We start from the raw sequence: 12,319 nt of genomic DNA, 5'->3' as shown, positions 1-12,319 counted from the left end.
TTCAGTAATGAACAGTGTTCTTTGTCAAAACTGACATTCTCATCATCCACTGATGAACTATGTCACAAAATGCAGTTCTCAGCTCAGAAAGCTTGTTTCTGACATTCTAACAGCTCAATTGGAGCATTTTAGTAATGATCAGTGTTCTTTGTCAAAACCGACATTCTCATCATCCACTGATGCTTTTTGTCACAAAATGCAGTTTTGAGCTCAGAAAGCTTGTTTCTGACATTCTAACAGCTCAATTAGAGCATTTTAGTAATGAACAGTGTTCTTTGTCAAAACTGACATTCTCATCATCCACTGATGAACTATGTCACAAAATGCAGTTCTCAGCTCAGAAAGCTTGTTTCTGACATTCTAACAGCTCAATTAGAGCATTTCAGTAATGAACAGTGTTCTTTGTCAAAACCGACATTCTCATCATCCACTGATGCTTTTTGTCACAAAATGCAGTTTTGAGCTCAGAAAGCTTGTTTCTGACATTCTAACAGCTCAATTAGAGCATTTTAGTAATGATCAGTGTTCTTTGTCAAAACTGACATTCTCATCATCCACTGATTCACTTTGTCACAAAATGCAGTTTTCAGCTCAGAAAGCTTGTTTCTGACATTCTAACAGCTCAATTAGAGCATTTTAGTAATGAACAGTGTTCTTTGTCAAAACTGACATTCTCATAATCTACTGATGAACTATGTCACAAAATGCAGTTCTCAGCTCAGAAAGCTTGTTTCTGACATTCTAACAGCTCAATTGGAGCATTTCAGTAATGAACAGAGTTCTTAGTCAAAACTGACATTCTCATCATCCACTGATTCACTTTGTCACAAAATGCAGTTTTATGCTCAGAAAGCTTGTTTCTGACATTCTAACAGCTCAATTAGAGCATTTTAGTAATGATCAGTGTTTTTTGTCAAAAGTGACATTCTCATCATCCACTGATTCACTTTGTCACAAAATGCATTTCTCAGCTCAGAAAGCTTGTTTCTGACATTCTAACAGCTCAATTGGAGCATTTCAGCAATGAACAGTGTTCTTTGTCAAAACTGACATTCTCATAATCTACTGATGAACTATGTCACAAAATGCAGTTCTCAGCTCAGAAAGCTTGTTTCTGACATTCTAACAGCTCAATTGGAGCATTTCAGTAATGAACAGAGTTCTTTGTCAAAACTGACATTCTCATCATCCACTGATTCACTTTGTCACAAAATGCATTTCTCAGCTCAGAAAGCTTGTTTCTGACATTCTAACAGCTCAATTGGAGCATTTCAGTAATGAACAGTGTTCTTTGTCAAAACTGACATTCTCATCATCCACTGATGAACTATGTCACAAAATGCAGTTCTCAGCTCAGAAAGCTTGTTTCTGACATTCTAACAGCTCAATTGGAGCATTTTAGTAATGATCAGTGTTCTTTGTCAAAACCGACATTCTCATCATCCACTGATGCTTTTTGTCACAAAATGCAGTTTTGAGCTCAAAAAGCTTGTTTCTGACATTCTAACAGCTCAATTAGAGCATTTTAGTAATGAACAGTGTTCTTTGTCAAAACTGACATTCTCATCATCCACTGATGAACTATGTCACAAAATGCAGTTCTCAGCTCAGAAAGCTTGTTTCTGACATTCTAACAGCTCAATTAGAGCATTTCAGTAATGAACAGTGTTCTTTGTCAAAACGGACATTCTCATCATCCACTGATGCTTTTTGTCACAAAATGCAGTTTTGAGCTCAGAAAGCTTGTTTCTGACATTCTAACAGCTCAATTAGAGCATTTTAGTAATGATCAGTGTTCTTTGTCAAAACTGACATTCTCATCATCCACTGATTCACTTTGTCACAAAATGCAGTTTTCAGCTCAGAAAGCTTGTTTCTGACATTCTAACAGCTCAATTAGAGCATTTTAGTAATGAACAGTGTTCTTTGTCAAAACTGACATTCTCATCACCCACTGATGAACTATGTCACAAAATGCAGTTCTCAGCTCAGAACGCTTGTTTCTGACATTCTAACAGCTCAATTGGAGCATTTTAGTAATGAACAGTGTTCTTTGTCAAAACTGACATTCTCATCATCCACTGATTCACTTTGTCACAAAATGCATTTCTCAGCTCAGAAAGCTTGTTTCTGACATTCTAACAGCTCAATTGGAGCATTTCAGTAATGAACAGTGTTCTTTGTCAAAACTGACATTCTCATCATCCACTGATGAACTATGTCACAAAATGCAGTTCTCAGCTCAGAAAGCTTGTTTCTGACATTCTAACAGCTCAATTAGAGCATTTTAGTAATGATCAGTGTTCTTTGTCAAAACTGACATTCTCATCATCCACTGATGCTTTTTGTCACAAAATGCAGTTTTCAGCTCAGAAAGCGTGTTTCTGACATTCTAACAGCTCAATTAGAGCATTTTAGTAATGAACAGTGTTCTTTGTCAAAACTGACATTCTCATCATCCACTGATTCACTTTGTCACAAAATGCCGTTTTCAGCTCAGAAAGCTTGTTTCTGACATTCTAACAGCTCAATTAGAGCATTTTAGTAATGAACAGTGTTCTTTGTCAAAACTGACATTCTCATCATCCACTGATGAACTATGTCACAAAATGCAGTTCTCAGCTCAGAAAGCTTGTTTCTGACATTCTAACAGCTCAATTAGAGCATTTCAGTAATGAAAAGTGTTCTTTGTCAAAACTGACATTCTCATCATCCACTGATGCACTTTGTCACAAAATGCAGTTTTATGCTCAGAAAGCTTGTTTCTGACATTCTAACAGCTCAATTGGAGCATTTCAGTAATGAACAGTGTTCTTTGTCAAAACTGACATTCTCATCATCCACTGATGAACTATGTCACAAAATGCAGTTCTCAGCTCAGAAAGCTTGTTTCTGACATTCTAACAGCTCAATTAGAGCATTTTAGTAATGAACAGTGTTCTTTGTCAAAACTGACATTCTCATCACCCACTGATGAACTATGTCACAAAATGCAGTTCTCAGCTCAGAACGCTTGTTTCTGACATTCTAACAGCTCAATTGGAGCATTTTAGTAATGATCAGTGTTCTTTGTCAAAACTGACAGTCTCATCATCCACTGATTCACTTTGTCACAAAATGCATTTCTCAGCTCAGAACGCTTGTTTCTGACATTTAACAGCTCAATTGGAGCATTTCAGTAATGAACAGTGTTCTTTGTCAAAAAAGACATTCTCATCATCCACAGATGAACTTTGTCACAAAATGCAGTTCTCAGCTCAGAACGCTTGTTTCTGACATTTAACAGCTCAATTGGAGCATTTCACTAATGAACAGTGTTCTTTGTCAAAAAAGACATTCTCATCATCCACTGATGAACTTTGTCACAAAATGCATTTCTCAGCTCAGAAAGCTTGTTTCTGACATTCTAACAGCTCAATTGGAGCATTTTAGTAATGATCAGTGTTCTTTGTCAAAACCGACATTCTCATCATCCACTGATGCTTTTTGTCACAAAATGCAGTTCTCAGCTCAGAAAGCTTGTTTCTGACATTCTAAAAGCTCAATTAGAGCATTTTAGTAATGATCAGTGTTCTTTGTCAAAAGTGACATTCTCATCATCCACTGATTCACTTTGTCACAAAATGCAGTTCTCAGCTCAGAAAGCTTGTTTCTGACATTCTAACAGCTCAATTGGAGCATTTCAGTAATGAACAGTGTTCTTTGTCAAAACTGACATTCTCATCATCCACTGATGCACTTTGTCACAAAATGCAGTTTTATGCTCAGAAAGCTTGTTTCTGACATTCTAACAGCTCAATTAGAGCATTTTAGTAATGATCAGTGTTCTTTGTCAAAAGTGACATTCTCATCATCCACTGATTCACTTTGTCACAAAATGCAGTTCTCAGCTCAGAAAGCTTGTTTCTGACATTCTAACAGCTCAATTAGAGCATTTTAGTAATGATCAGTGTTCTTTGTCAAAAGTGACATTCTCATCATCCACTGATTCACTTTGTCACAAAATGCAGTTCTCAGCTCAGAAAGCTTGTTTCTGACATTCTAACAGCTCAATTGGAGCATTTTAGTAATGATCAGTGTTCTTTGTCAAAACTGACATTCTCATCATGCACTGATGAACTATGTCACAAAATGCAGTTCTCAGCTCAGAAAGCTTGTTTCTGACATTCTAACAGCTCAATTAGAGCATTTTAGTAATGAACACTGTTCTTTGTCAAAACTGACATTCTCATCATCCACTGATGCACTTTGTCAAAAAAATGCAGTTTTCAGCTCAGAAAGCTTGTTTCTGACAATCTAACAGCTCAATTGGAGCATTTTAGTAATGATCAGTGTTCTTTGTCAAAACTGACATTCTCATCATCCACTGATGAACTATGTCACAAAATGCAGTTCTCACTCAGAAAGCTTGTTTCTGACATTCTAACAGATCAATTGGAGCATTTTAGTAATGATCAGTGTTCTTTGTCAAAACTGACATTCTCATCATCCACTGATTCACTTTGTCACAAAATGCATTTCTCAGCTCAGAAAGCTTGTTTCTGACATTTAACAGCTCAATTGGAGCATTTCAGTAATGAACAGTGTTCTTTGTCAAAAAAGACATTCTCATCATCCACTGATGAACTATGTCACAAAATGCATTTCTCAGCTCAGAAAGCTTGTTTCTGACATTCTAACAGCTCAATTGGAGCATTTTAGTAATGATCAGTGTTCTTTGTCAAAACCGACATTCTCATCATCCACTGATGCTTTTTGTCACAAAATGCAGTTCTCAGCTCAGAAAGCTTGTTTCTGACATTCTAAAAGCTCAATTAGAGCATTTTAGTAATGATCAGTGTTCTTTGTCAAAAGTGACATTCTCATCATCCACTGATTCACTTTGTCACAAAATGCAGTTCTCAGCTCAGAAAGCTTGTTTCTGACATTCTAACAGATCAATTAGAGAATTTTAGTAATGAACAGTGTTCTTTGTCAAAACTGACATTCTCATCATCCACTGATGAACTTTGTCACAAAATGCAGTTCTCAGCTCAGAAAGCTTGTTTCTGACATTCTAACAGCTCAATTAGAGCATTTTAGTAATGAACAGTGTTCTTTGTCAAAACTGACATTCTCATCATCCACTGATGCACTTTGTCACAAAATGCATTTCTCAGCTCAGAAAGCTTGTTTCTGACATTCTAACAGCTCAATTGGAGCATTTCAGTAATGAACAGTGTTCTTTGTCAAAACTGACATTCTCATCATCCACTGATGAACTATGTCACAAAATGCAGTTCTCAGCTCAGAAAGCTTGTTTCTGACATTCTAACAGCTCAATTGGAGCATTTTAGTAATGATCAGTGTTCTTTGTCAAAACCGACATTCTCATCATCCACTGATGCTTTTTGTCACAAAATGCAGTTTTGAGCTCAGAAAGCTTGTTTCTGACATTCTAACAGCTCAATTAGAGCATTTTAGTAATGAACAGTGTTCTTTGTCAAAACTGACATTCTCATCATCCACTGATGAACTATGTCACAAAATGCAGTTCTCAGCTCAGAAAGCTTGTTTCTGACATTCTAACAGCTCAATTAGAGCATTTCAGTAATGAACAGTGTTCTTTGTCAAAACCGACATTCTCATCATCCACTGATGCTTTTTGTCACAAAATGCAGTTTTGAGCTCAGAGAAAGCTTGTTTCTGACATTCTAACAGCTCAATTAGAGCATTTTAGTAATGATCAGTGTTCTTTGTCAAAACTGACATTCTCATCATCCACTGATTCACTTTGTCACAAAATGCAGTTTTCAGCTCAGAAAGCTTGTTTCTGACATTCTAACAGCTCAATTAGAGCATTTTAGTAATGAACAGTGTTCTTTGTCAAAACTGACATTCTCATCACCCACTGATGAACTATGTCACAAAATGCAGTTCTCAGCTCAGAACGCTTGTTTCTGACATTCTAACAGCTCAATTGGAGCATTTTAGTAATGAACAGTGTTCTTTGTCAAAACTGACATTCTCATCATCCACTGATTCACTTTGTCACAAAATGCATTTCTCAGCTCAGAAAGCTTGTTTCTGACATTCTAACAGCTCAATTGGAGCATTTCAGTAATGAACAGTGTTCTTTGTCAAAACTGACATTCTCATCATCCACTGATGAACTATGTCACAAAATGCAGTTCTCAGCTCAGAAAGCTTGTTTCTGACATTCTAACAGCTCAATTAGAGCATTTTAGTAATGATCAGTGTTCTTTGTCAAAACTGACATTCTCATCATCCACTGATGCTTTTTGTCACAAAATGCATTTCAACGCTCAGAAAGCGTGTTTCTGACATTCTAACAGCTCAATTAGAGCATTTTAGTAATGAACAGTGTTCTTTGTCAAAACTGACATTCTCATCATCCACTGATTCACTTTGTCACAAAATGCCGTTTTCAGCTCAGAAAGCTTGTTTCTGACATTCTAACAGCTCAATTAGAGCATTTTAGTAATGAACAGTGTTCTTTGTCAAAACTGACATTCTCATCATCCACTGATGAACTATGTCACAAAATGCAGTTTTGAGCTCAGAAAGCTTGTTTCTGACATTCTAACAGCTCAATTAGAGCATTTTAGTAATGATCAGTGTTCTTTGTCAAAACTGACATTCTCATCATCCACTGATTCACTTTGTCACAAAATGCATTTCTCAGCTCAGAAAGCTTGTTTCTGACATTCTAACAGCTCAATTGGAGCATTTCAGTAATGAACAGTGTTCTTTGTCAAAACTGACATTCTCATCATCCACTGATGAACTATATCACAAAATGCAGTTCTCAGCTCAGAAAGCTTGTTTCTGACATTCTAACAGCTCAATTGGAGCATTTTAGTAATGATCAGTGTTCTTTGTCAAAACTGACATTTTCATCATCCACTGATTCACTTTGTCACAAAATGCAGTTTTCAGCTCAGAAAGCTTGTTTCTGACATTCTAACAGCTCAATTAGAGCATTTTAGTAATGAACAGTGTTCTTTGTCAAAACTGACATTCTCATCACCCACTGATGAACTATGTCACAAAATGCAGTTCTCAGCTCAGAACGCTTGTTTCTGACATTCTAACAGCTCAATTGGAGCATTTTAGTAATGATCAGTGTTCTTTGTCAAAACTGAAATTCTCGTCATCCACTGATGCTTTTTGTCACAAAATGCAGTTTTCAGCTCAGAAAGCTTGTTTCTGACATTCTAACAGCTCAATTAGAGCATTTTAGTAATGAACAGTGTTCTTTGTCAAAACTGACATTCTCATCATTCACTGATGAACTATGTCACAAAATGCAGTTCTCAGCTCAGAAAGCTTGTTTCTGACATTCTAACAGCTCAATTAGAGCATTTTAGTAATGATCAGTGTTCTTTGTCAAAACTGACATTCTCATCATCCACTGATTCACTTTGTCACAAAATGCAGTTTTCAGCTCAGAAAGCTTGTTTCTGACATTCTAACAGCTCAATTAGAGCATTTTAGTAATGAACAGTGTTCTTTGTCAAAACTGACATTCTCATCACCCACTGATGAACTTTGTCACAAAATGCAGTTTTATGCTCAGAAAGCTTGTTTCTGACATTCTAACAGCTCAATTAGAGCATTTTAGTAATGAACAGTGTTCTTTGTCAAAACTGACATTCTCATCATCCACTGATGCACTTTGTCACAAAATGCAGTTTTATGCTCAGAAAGCTTGTTTCTGACATTCTAACAGCTCAATTAGAGCATTTTAGTAATGATCAGTGTTCTTTGTCAAAAGTGACATTCTCATCATCCACTGATTCACTTTTTCACAAAATGCATTTCTCAGCTCAGAAAGCTTGTTTCTGACATTCTAACAGCTCAATTGGAGCATTTTAGTAATGATCAGTGTTCTTTGTCAAAACTGACATTCTCATCATCCACTGATGCTTTTTGTCACAAAATGCAGTTTTCAGCTCAGAAAGTTTGTTTCTGACATTCTAACAGCTCTATTGGAGCATTTTAGTAATGAACAGTGTTCTTTGTCAAAACTGACATTCTCATCATCCACTGATGCACTTTGTCACAAAATGCATTTCTCAGCTCAGAAAGCTTGTTTCTGACATTCTAACAGCTCAATTGGAGCATTTCAGTAATGTTCAGTGTTCTTTGTCAAAACTGACATTCTCATCATCCACTGATGAACTTTGTCACAAAATGCAGTTTTATGCTCAGAAAGCTTGTTTCTGACATTCTAACAGCTCAATTAGAGCATTTTAGTAATGATCAGTGTTTTTTGTCAAAAGTGACATTCTCATCATCCACTGATTCACTTTGTCACAAAATGCATTTCTCAGCTCAGAAAGCTTGTTTCTGACATTCTAACAGCTCAATTGGAGCATTTCAGTAATGAACAGTGTTCTTTGTCAAAACTGACATTCTCATAATCTACTGATGAACTATGTCACAAAATGCAGTTCTCAGCTCAGAAAGCTTGTTTCTGACATTCTAACAGCTCAATTGGAGCATTTCAGTAATGAACAGAGTTCTTTGTCAAAACTGACATTCTCATCATCCACTGATTCACTTTGTCACAAAATGCATTTCTCAGCTCAGAAAGCTTGTTTCTGACATTCTAACAGCTCAATTGGAGCATTTCAGTAATGAACAGTGTTCTTTGTCAAAACTGACATTCTCATCATCCACTGATGAACTATGTCACAAAATGCAGTTCTCAGCTCAGAAAGCTTGTTTCTGACATTCTAACAGCTCAATTGGAGCATTTTAGTAATGAACAGTGTTCTTTGTCAAAACCGACATTCAAATCATCCACTGATGCTTTTTGTCACAAAATGCAGTTTTGAGCTCAGAAAGCTTGTTTCTGACATTCTAACAGCTCAATTAGAGCATTTCAGTAATGAACAGTGTTCTTTGTCAAAACGGACATTCTCATCATCCACTGATGCTTTTTGTCACAAAATGCAGTTTTGAGCTCAGAAAGTTTGTTTCTGACATTCTAACAGCTCAATTAGAGAATTTTAGTAATGAACAGTGTTCTTTGTCAAAACTGACATTCTCATCATCCACTGATGAACTATGTCACAAAATGCAGTTCTCAGCTCAGAAAGCTTGTTTCTGACATTCTAACAGCTCAGTTAGAGCATTTCAGTAATGAACAGTGTTCTTTGTCAAAACTGACATTCTCATCATCCACTGATGCACTTTGTCACAAAATGCAGTTTTATGCTCAGAAAGCTTGTTTCTGACATTCTAACAGCTCAATTAGAGCATTTCAGTAATGAACAGTGTTATTTGTCAAAACTGACATTCTCATCATCCACTGATGCACTTTGTCACAAAATGCAGTTTTATGCTAAGAAAGCTTGTTTCTGACATTCTAACAGCTCAATTGGAGCATTTCAGTAATGAACAGTGTTCTTTGTCAAAACTGACATTCTCATCATCCACTGATGAACTATGTCACAAAATGCAGTTCTCAGCTCAGAAAGCTTGTTTCTGACATTCTAACAGCTCAATTAGAGCATTTTAGTAATGAACAGTGTTCTTTGTCAAAACTGACATTCTCATCACCCACTGATGAACTATGTCACAAAATGCAGTTCTCAGCTCAGAACGCTTGTTTCTGACATTCTAACAGCTCAATTGGAGCATTTTAGTAATGATCAGTGTTCTTTGTCAAAACTGACATTCTCATCATCCACTGATTCACTTTGTCACAAAATGCATTTCTCAGCTCAGAAAGCTTGTTTCTGACATTCTAACAGCTCAATTAGAGCATTTCAGTAATGAACAGTGTTCTTTGTCAAAACCGACATTCAAATCATCCACTGATGCTTTTTGTCACAAAATGCAGTTTTGAGCTCAGAAAGCTTGTTTCTGACATTCTAACAGCTCAATTAGAGAATTTTAGTAATGAACAGTGTTCTTTGTCAAAACTGACATTCTCATCATCCACTGATGCACTTTGTCACAAAATGCATTTCTCAGCTCAGAAAGCTTGTTTCTGACATTCTAACAGCTCAATTGGAGCATTTCAGTAATGGTCAGTGTTCTTTGTCAAAACTGACATTCTCATCATCCACTGATGAACTTTGTCACAAAATGCAGTTTTATGCTCAGAAAGCTTGTTTCTGACATTCTAACAGCTCAATTAGAGCATTTTAGTAATGATCAGTGTTTTTTGTCAAAAGTGACATTCTCATCATCCACTGATTCACTTTGTCACAAAATGCATTTCTCACCTCAGAAAGCTTGTTTCTGACATTCTAACAGCTCAATTGGAGCATTTCAGTAATGAACAGTGTTCTTTGTCAAAACTGACATTCTCATAATCTACTGATGAACTATGTCACAAAATGCAGTTCTCAGCTCAGAAAGCTTGTTTCTGACATTCTAACAGCTCAATTGGAGCATTTCAGTAATGAACAGAGTTCTTTGTCAAAACTGACATTCTCATCATCCACTGATTCACTTTGTCACAAAATGCATTTCTCAGCTCAGAAAGCTTGTTTCTGACATTCTAACAGCTCAATTGGAGCATTTCAGTAATGAACAGTGTTCTTTGTCAAAACTGACATTCTCATCATCCACTGATGAACTATGTCACAAAATGCAGTTCTCAGCTCAGAAAGCTTGTTTCTGACATTCTAACAGCTCAATTGGAGCATTTTAGTAATGATCAGTGTTCTTTGTCAAAACCGACATTCTCATCATCCACTGATGCTTTTTGTCACAAAATGCAGTTTTGAGCTCAGAAAGCTTGTTTCTGACATTCTAACAGCTCAATTAGAGCATTTTAGTAATGAACAGTGTTCTTTGTCAAAACTGACATTCTCATCATCCACTGATGAACTATGTCACAAAATGCAGTTCTCAGCTCAGAAAGCTTGTTTCTGACATTCTAACAGCTCAATTAGAGCATTTCAGTAATGAACAGTGTTCTTTGTCAAAACCGACATTCTCATCATCCACTGATGCTTTTTGTCACAAAATGCAGTTTTGAGCTCAGAAAGCTTGTTTCTGACATTCTAACAGCTCAATTAGAGCATTTCAGTAATGAACAGTGTTCTTTGTCAAAACGGACATTCTCATCATCCACTGATGCTTTTTGTCACAAAATGCAGTTTTGAGCTCAGAAAGCTTGTTTCTGACATTCTAACAGCTCAATTAGAGCATTTTAGTAATGATCAGTGTTCTTTGTCAAAACTGACATTCTCATCATCCACTGATTCACTTTGTCACAAAATGCAGTTTTCAGCTCAGAAAGCTTGTTTCTGACATTCTAACAGCTCAATTAGAGCATTTTAGTAATGAACAGTGTTCTTTGTCAAAACTGACATTCTCATCACCCACTGATGAACTATGTCACAAAATGCAGTTCTCAGCTCAGAACGCTTGTTTCTGACATTCTAACAGCTCAATTGGAGCATTTTAGTAATGAACAGTGTTCTTTGTCAAAACTGACATTCTCATAATCCACTGATTCACTTTGTCACAAAATGCAGTTTTATGCTAAGAAAGCTTGTTTCTGACATTCTAACAGCTCAATTGGAGCATTTCAGTAATGAACAGTGTTCTTTGTCAAAACTGACATTCTCATCATCCACTGATGAACTATGTCACAAAATGCAGTTCTCAGCTCAGAAAGCTTGTTTCTGACATTCTAACAGCTCAATTAGAGCATTTTAGTAATGAACAGTGTTCTTTGTCAAAACTGACATTCTCATCACCCACTGATGAACTATGTCACAAAATGCAGTTCTCAGCTCAGAACGCTTGTTTCTGACATTCTAACAGCTCAATTGGAGCATTTTAGTAATGAACAGTGTTCTTTGTCAAAACCGACATTCTCATCATCCACTGATGCTTTTTGTCACAAAATGCAGTTTTGAGCTCAGAAAGCTTGTTTCTGACATTCTAACAGCTCAATTAGAGCATTTTAGTAATGAACAGTGTTCTTTGTCAAAACTGACATTCTCATCATCCACTGATGAACTATGTCACAAAATGCATTTCTCAGCTCAGAAAGCTTGTTTCTGACATTCTAACAGCTCAATTGGAGCATTTTAGTAATGATCAGTGTTCTTTGTCAAAACCGACATTCTCATCATCCACTGATGCTTTTTGTCACAAAATGCAGTTCTCAGCTCAGAAAGCTTGTTTCTGACATTCTAAAAGCTCAATTAGAGCATTTTAGTAATGATCAGTGTTCTTTGTCAAAACTGACATTCTCATCATCCACTGATGAACTATGTCACAAAATGCATTTCTCAGCTCAGAAAGCTTGTTTCTGACATTCTAACAGCTCAATTGGAGCATT

This window comes from Barbatula barbatula (genome assembly GCF_947034865.1).
Source record: "Barbatula barbatula genome assembly, chromosome: 8".
NCBI lineage: Eukaryota > Metazoa > Chordata > Actinopteri > Cypriniformes > Nemacheilidae > Barbatula > Barbatula barbatula.
This window is presented reverse-complemented; position numbering follows the sequence as displayed.